Source organism: Apteryx rowi, unplaced genomic scaffold (genome assembly GCF_003343035.1).
Source record: "Apteryx rowi isolate R43461 unplaced genomic scaffold, aptRow1 scaffold_439, whole genome shotgun sequence".
NCBI lineage: Eukaryota > Metazoa > Chordata > Aves > Apterygiformes > Apterygidae > Apteryx > Apteryx rowi.
Window position 1 is genome coordinate 357,742 of NW_020450693.1, and position 7,459 is coordinate 365,200.

A 7,459-nucleotide genomic window follows, 5' to 3' on the forward strand; every position below is an offset into this window, starting at 1 on the left:
CCACTGTTAGAGGGCCCAGCCTCCAAATGGGACAGCCATCTGTGTAAAGCAGAACATGTGTCACTTCCATACCTGTCTCTCCGCTTTGTTAAGCATGCATGTCATGTGAAGAGAGAGTAACCTATTTGAAATACTACTACTGGGGTTCAGGCTGCCTCAGTTTCATGTTTAAGGTTCTGCACATCTGAACTAGGGGAAGAGAGAGGGGGAAAAAAAAAATTAGGGAGAAATTTGGCTTTGTGAAAGTGCTTCAGTAGCAGATGATGTAGTTTTGACAGGAAAAGCCCTTTCACACCTTAGTGCATATCAAAGGGACTGAAAAGCCTCCTGGCCTACTTTTTTGTTACCTTTCCGCAGCTGCTTTAAAGCCATAGCAAAAGACTGTAAGAAAGAAGTGCTTAAGGTACAAGGCCAAGCAGTCTGTTCACTTCACAAATACAGCATTATTTCTAGGAAGAAAAGTTTTCGAAAAAGTAAAAGCCTTTTGTGTAAATGAAATTTGTCCTTCAGTCACAACAATGAGTGTTCATACTTATACTGCTTTGGTTTATACTGATGAAAATAGAACTTACTTACTTACTTATGCTTGCAGTACGCTTTTCATGTCCTGTACTGGGAGTTTATAGGATCCACGTTGTAAGCTTGTGGGACAATGGTCTGTGATTATCTGTGATCCTCCCTGCCGTGGGGTAAACAGTGGATACAAAGGGTGATTTGCGGTCTGATGCCCATGCCGGTGAGGGGTGAGGCAGCGCCCAGGGCGAGGCGCAGGTCTCACCACTTGACATTGCTCTCCCCAAAGCGACACCTGGGGCGAGGGGGGAGTCTTGCGGCCTGGTGGTGTTGATAGGGGCAAAAGGAAAAAAGGCCAGCAGCCATTGACACCCTCTGCTGAGCTCGACGAGGACCAAACATCCCACAGTGTTTGACTCAGCCCCACCTCGCCAAGAGTATAAATTCAGTGCATAAACGATCCTCCATGTGGAGGACGAGAACACCAACCTACGGACGGGTCGATGGGCCTGGACCTCTCTCCTCCCCAAAACAGGGGCGCCTTTTCGGTAAGGTTTGCACCTCCGACAACGTCGGACGTTACCCCGGGAAAAACACCATTGCTGAAAGTGCTTAATTATCAGTTTGAGCTCAGAAAAAGTAGAATTTGATGCAGTAAGTAAGTGCCTTTATCACTGGCAATCCTGAACCTGTTGATCTGTCGCTTTAATAAATTGTTTATTTTGTTCAACTTCGCGAAACTGATCCAGTGAAAGCCCTTTTGAGGAGGGCTCTGGCAGGCAAAGTTGATTGATTACCCCTTTCCCTCCCTTCACGCGACAGTAACAAAGCTGGAAGGAACAACTCTTTTCACTCTACTAGACACCTCAAATTTCACTTACCATTAAAACATCTAAGAAATGTACATATTGAAAAGGGGTGATGCCAACCTGTGAGGGCACAATCACTGAGGAATTTTTACTGTACACAATAGTCAAAAGAAAAATCAGCTTTATAAGTGGTCCGTTCAAAATTTTCCTTAGGTAAGACTTGACACAATTATTTATAATGCAATCAAATACACTGTAGTTTGAGAGATGCACAACAGTTGATTATGAAACCACATGATCAGCAACCAAATTCTGATCTGAAAAAGGCATATAAAACTTCAGATCAGTTTTCAGGAGATCCAGAAGTTTACACCAACAGCTGGTTGTGCAGCCTTGCAAAAGGAAAAGGAACACCTTTTTTTCCCCTTCCCCACATGTATGTAACACTACTGCACATGAAACTGGATGAAAGAATCCTACCTACAATCAGATTTAAATGGAGAAAGCGTAGAACAACCTTTAAGCATACTTCTGCCTGCATGCTGAACTCATCTAGAGTGACTACGTAAAAAAAACAACAACACACTAACATCAAATTGTAATATAATCATTAAAAATAAATAATGTCTAGCCAAAAACAAACTCAACATAAAATAATGTTGTGATTCTTTTAGCTCTTTCACAATATTTATTTGTGGCTTTCAGCAGGACAGCGTCCAGAACGGCCAGGCTGCAATTTAAATGACAAGTGGAAGTCTACAGGTCAGGTTTCACACTAATACAATACAAAAATATCTTTACTTAAGCAAAATGAAGAAAGAGCAGTGAATGTATGGTATAGAATTTTTTCCTCAAGTGAGAATCCTCTAATTGTGCAGGTCTTCTACACTATTCCCTGTTTTTCAGGCAGTTTATTTATGTAATATTATGAAGCCTTATATTTGCTTGTAAGTATCTGCAGTTCGCTTGCCTTGCTCCTGAACATGCTGCAGCTTCACAAGATACAGCTCTCCAAGAAGAACCTTCGTTGATAACAGTCTGAGTGCCAGAATCCACTTTTCTACTTAGGAAGGCTCTTCTTCCAAGTTGGACTATTCTATTACATGATTCTTTCTGAAACAAAGACAAAGAAAAGGTCAACTTTTATTAGTAAATAAAAATCATGTGTTATGTATCAAACAACTGATAGGCATGTAAAATAGTTTTTTACAAATGCATGAATGATTAAAAATTTTGCATCAGAAGTCATATTAAATAGGTTTAACTGGAGCCATTCTATAGGCTTATTTTGTAACCTCTCAAAAGTAGATTCAAAGATATGTTAGTACTGATGTACCTTCATTAATCATGTTAGATTTTTTCTTCATCAAGAAAAAAAAAGGCAGACCTGTTACTACAAAAATGCTTTAATTAATTGTCATTTTACCCACTTCTGAAGCGAACCACACCACTTGTATGGTTAGGAGCTGTATTATTAGAAGAAGTTACCAAAAAGTAGGATTTGGTAAGGAGATTAAAGCTAAAGCTCTTGTAAATGAAAGCAGTCAGACTTTGTTTTCTTGTATCACCTGAAAAGCACAATGCCCAGCAGCATGACTTTCTACTACTACGGCTTATTGGTAGTTCAGCAGTTAATAGTGACCCACTTCCCGCACCTTGGAGCTGTCAAGACGCCTGCTGCAGCCGCTTCAAGCATGTCTAACACACAGCTTGAGGGGGACACTGCACCTCGCTCCCTGGTCTCCTTCCAGCAGCTTGCAGGCATCCACAACAGCCACACATGCACAGCCATATACACACGTGAGACTGGGAATAAAAAAGCAGGTTTCCTTTCCTTCTACAAAGAGCCTCAGCAGCATTAAAAAAACACTACCAATAAACAGTGAAAGCTCTTGCACAAAGAATTACTTGATTTCAAGTTAAGGAAGAAAGCAACTTTTCAGCATTCTTGTACTGCCTCTCATACACCATGGATTACGTTCTTACCATTTCTACAAATTCTTGCATTTTCTCCTGTTGTACCAGTAGGAGCCCTTTGGCTGCTGTACAGATAGTGGTTCCTGCTGCAGGTGAATGTATTGTGCCTCTGGAAGGAGTTAGCACTTACAATCTTAAAGCATAGTATCTTACAGGTATAAGATATTCTGTAAGTATAAACACTTCAAAGAATGAAAAGTAAAGTATGTGGAACCTAGCATCTGATAAATTAGAGCCAGGTTCTTTTCTAGAAAGTTGTAGGTTTTTTTTTTCCTCAGAAATCCTACACAATGCTGAGAAGGTAAATCAGACACAATAGCAGAGCTGTTTTCTTAACATCAGCAGTCATGAGTCCACATGATTCTGTTTATACTGGTATACATATTTTTGAGCTGTTGATAGTACCTCTGTTCCAGACAACCAAGCCCCTCCCTCATTAATAAATTCATGTAAAATTATTAGCTTTACTTCTGTCAAACACACTACTACTTGTTCTAAGAGGAAAAAAACCTCTGACCTTAGAACTCAACTCGACTCTACCTGTACAGCCTTCAGGGGCTACCACCAATAATTATGGTAATACTGAGCTAATGAATTGCTACCTCACTGTAACCGTAGGTACAAGTCACACGGTTTACAACTACCAGGCAGTGAATACAGAATAGGAAGGGACTGGATCATCCAATAAACCCACCTGCAATCCAGGTGAGCAGCTGCCTCTCCACTGAAGGAGACAGCCAAGGTTAGAATCTGATTTCTGATATGGAGGAATACAGAAGTATGGAATAGTTTCCTATCTTTTGCTCATATTTTGTAGAAAAAGATTGTCTTTTTACCTTCCTCATCATTTGAGTCCAATGTATGAATAAACTCACCTAAAATATCTTTGCTTCGTCTTGGATTTTCATGTGTTGAAGAAATTCTATATCCTCCCCTGGGCATTGGTAGCCTTATATTCTGTTAGTTACCACAGACAAATTCACTTCAGCGAAGTCTGGTCACAAAGAAATTCATGGATTTTTTTGTCTAAAGGGAGGAGTTACATCAACTTTCTTATTATTGAGAGAGGCTCAGCCATTGCACAGGGGAGCAGAAATCATTTACTAAAATACATTCTTATCTGAGAAGAGCTCAGCTCTCTGCAGTGTATTATTAATAATCAAGAGGAAGTTCAGTATGACTTCTGTGCTTTGTCTCCTCATGTATGCGCTCCTCCAGAACATCTCTACTTGCCTGTCTGCCCATCAGGTTGTCTGCAAAACAGCAATACGGTGTGCACACTGCCTGCCCTGCAGGCTACTGCATAATGGAGGGTTTACAGGTGAGTTCTGCCTGCTCCTCTGCAGTGGGAAGCACTCAGTTGGGTTTCCTCCCTGCCAGCCACCCATTTTTACAAAAGAATTGAGCTTAAAGTTTGGCTGAAATTGGCCTATGGCTTTTGGCAAAGGAGAGGGTACAGCAGACTGATGGACAGAGAGTGCAGAAAGCCTCACCTCCTTCGGTAAACCACAGTAAAAAGGACTTTAAAAAGCTCTGGTCAGTAAAGAAGTTTCTTCAGTGCAAGCAAAGCATGAAAATGCAGCTTCTATCAAGGCTTCTTATGAACCTTCTCAGGGAAGGAAAACAGGTAGAGACAGGCAGAGGAAGAGTGTTCAGTGAAAGCTATTTCGATCACAAGATGTACCATTTTTGTATTACCAGTTTTGAAAAACCAGTTGCACTCCCTGAGTTGACAATGACCACAAAATTCTGCAGTCCCTGTCTCAAAGCAGGTGTGTAATATCAACAGAAATGGAGCAGTTTAAGAGGTAAGCCTTATTTCAACAGTTAAATGACATTTCTGAGCTGCCAAAGCTCTGAGAAAGCTATCTGTTTTGCATTTCATGAACTAAAGAGGCAAAAAAAAGTTTTTCCTCATAATTATTAGAAACAACTGTGGAATGGCTACAAAAAAAAAAGAGCAGAGGGTATTTTAAATGATGAGGACCTATTAACATAGTGTTTTTTGTAGCTGTTTGAGATCAAAAAGCAGACAAGTTTCACACATACCTCTAAGAGGCAATAAAGAAAGTAATTAAGGGTTTGATGCCAGCAAACCAGAAAGGCCAGTGGTATTTTATACTCTGTCATACTTCAAAGGCAGAGAAAACAGAACTACACTTTTAATTTAGCTCTGCTCTATCATAATAAGCTCAATTTAAAGGGAAGACAAAACTATGACAAACCACTGGAAAACTCTAAGTGGAAAGAAGTAAAGATTCTTTGTAACTCTCTTCAGTACAGAGAGTGAACTACTTGAAAACCAAAACGAACTGTCACAAAACACACTATAAATAACTGATCAGAAGAAATAAGAAAGAGCAAATGAAGAACTACTAGTACCTGTATTTAAAATTCTACATTTCAAATGGATAAAGGGAGCTGTGAAGATCCCAGCCAGAATGTTTGGTGCTTAACATGGCTAGAGAGGCCCTTGGAACAGTAACCATGTAGGGAATGGCTTTTCTTACAAGAAACCAGTCTGTTACGCAGAGGCACCAAACTGGAAAATGGTGATTGTATTTCACACTTTTCTACCTACCTTGTTCAGATACAAGGCTTCTCTTATCATTATAAAAGAAATTTAGATATCATGAATTTGGTTTAGTGTTCTACCAGTGTCACTTAGCTTTCCAAGTTTGTTCTAGTAGCAGTTCATTCTAATAAACTATACTGGTAACTGAGCAGTAATAGTGAAGGTTGTGATAGGCAGGAACTATTTTAATTACTTGCTCTTAATATATTTCTTAAAAAAAAAAAAAAAAAATTGACCGTATCAGGAGAGATGCTCTGAAAAGGGGAAGCAACCATGCCAGTGTGGGAGGAGTGAAGCTTTGAGACCCTAGGGTGGGACAAGGTGCTAAAGCAGGAGCTCAGTAAGGAGCCGGGGCCTGCAGTTCAGACAGACTCTGCAGAGATGAGCAGCGAGCACACACACACCACCACCACATCGCACGAGTGACAGAAAGAGACCCTTCCTACAGACTAGAGAGTGCTTGTGGAGACAGCACTGACTGGTTGAAACCAAATCTGCAAACAAGAACCTTCACCACAAGAACACAATGGATTTGTGATGTGTTTATTTCCGTTTTGTCTTACTTAGTCACTTTGAGTTAAGTTGCTCTATTTTTTTTCAGTGTGAAAGCCCTTCTGTTCTTAGGGGAGCTAACTATAAGCAGAGGTCCAGGGAAATCCATCTCAAAGCTCTACCCCACAGAGGATCGCATTGCAAAGCTTCTGCAGAATTTGCACAGGAACTGAGATAAGAACGTATACTTTACATTCGTCACAGTCTAGCAGATAACAGCATATTAAACAGGAGTGCGCTAAAGACATGAAAAAACGTACTTGCCTTGAACTGATAATTGATGTATTGCTCAATCTGTTGACACAGCAGTGAAAACTTCTGATTCACAAGAATCTTGCTAAGATTCAACATTTGCTTTCAGATCCCACTTTGAAAACAAAGTAGTATTCTACATCAGAAATAACTGCATTGCCAAATAAACACACACACAAATGTAAACTCATTTGTGCATATAAAGCAGATATGATAGACTATCTTCCAGACTGCATTTGCAGAACAGAAGTAAGAATATCCTCCAGACACTGAGAATAACACTGCAAATACGCCTCTGGTCTTTTCTACAGATTTTAGGATGATAACTTTGAAACAGAAAACAAAATGGGAAAATCTTGAAACCCTGAAGTCCCTAAGCCATCTATACTAAAAGGCAACTTACTCCAATGCCTCCTTCTGCCCAAGATGACCAATATACTAGAAGCAAAAATTTACATTTTTTTATTAACACTCAAGTAAACAGTTCACAACTTTAAGCCCCAGTTTCATGTAACAGTAAAGCACTGCACTGGTCCAAACACTCATTAATGTAAAAAGGTAACCAGAACAGGGTTTGTGGCTTTCACCCCACATAACAGCATTTTAGCTGTAATCCTGGAAATCATCTTCTTTCAGACAAGCAGGCAAAAAGACCTTATGTTATTATCTTCAAAGAACTGCTCAGCATCCTGTCTTTAAGTCACATCTGGTACAATAAACACCATATAAAATAAGCATGCACCACATACTTTAAACACACAGTATTCCATTCTTCTAGATA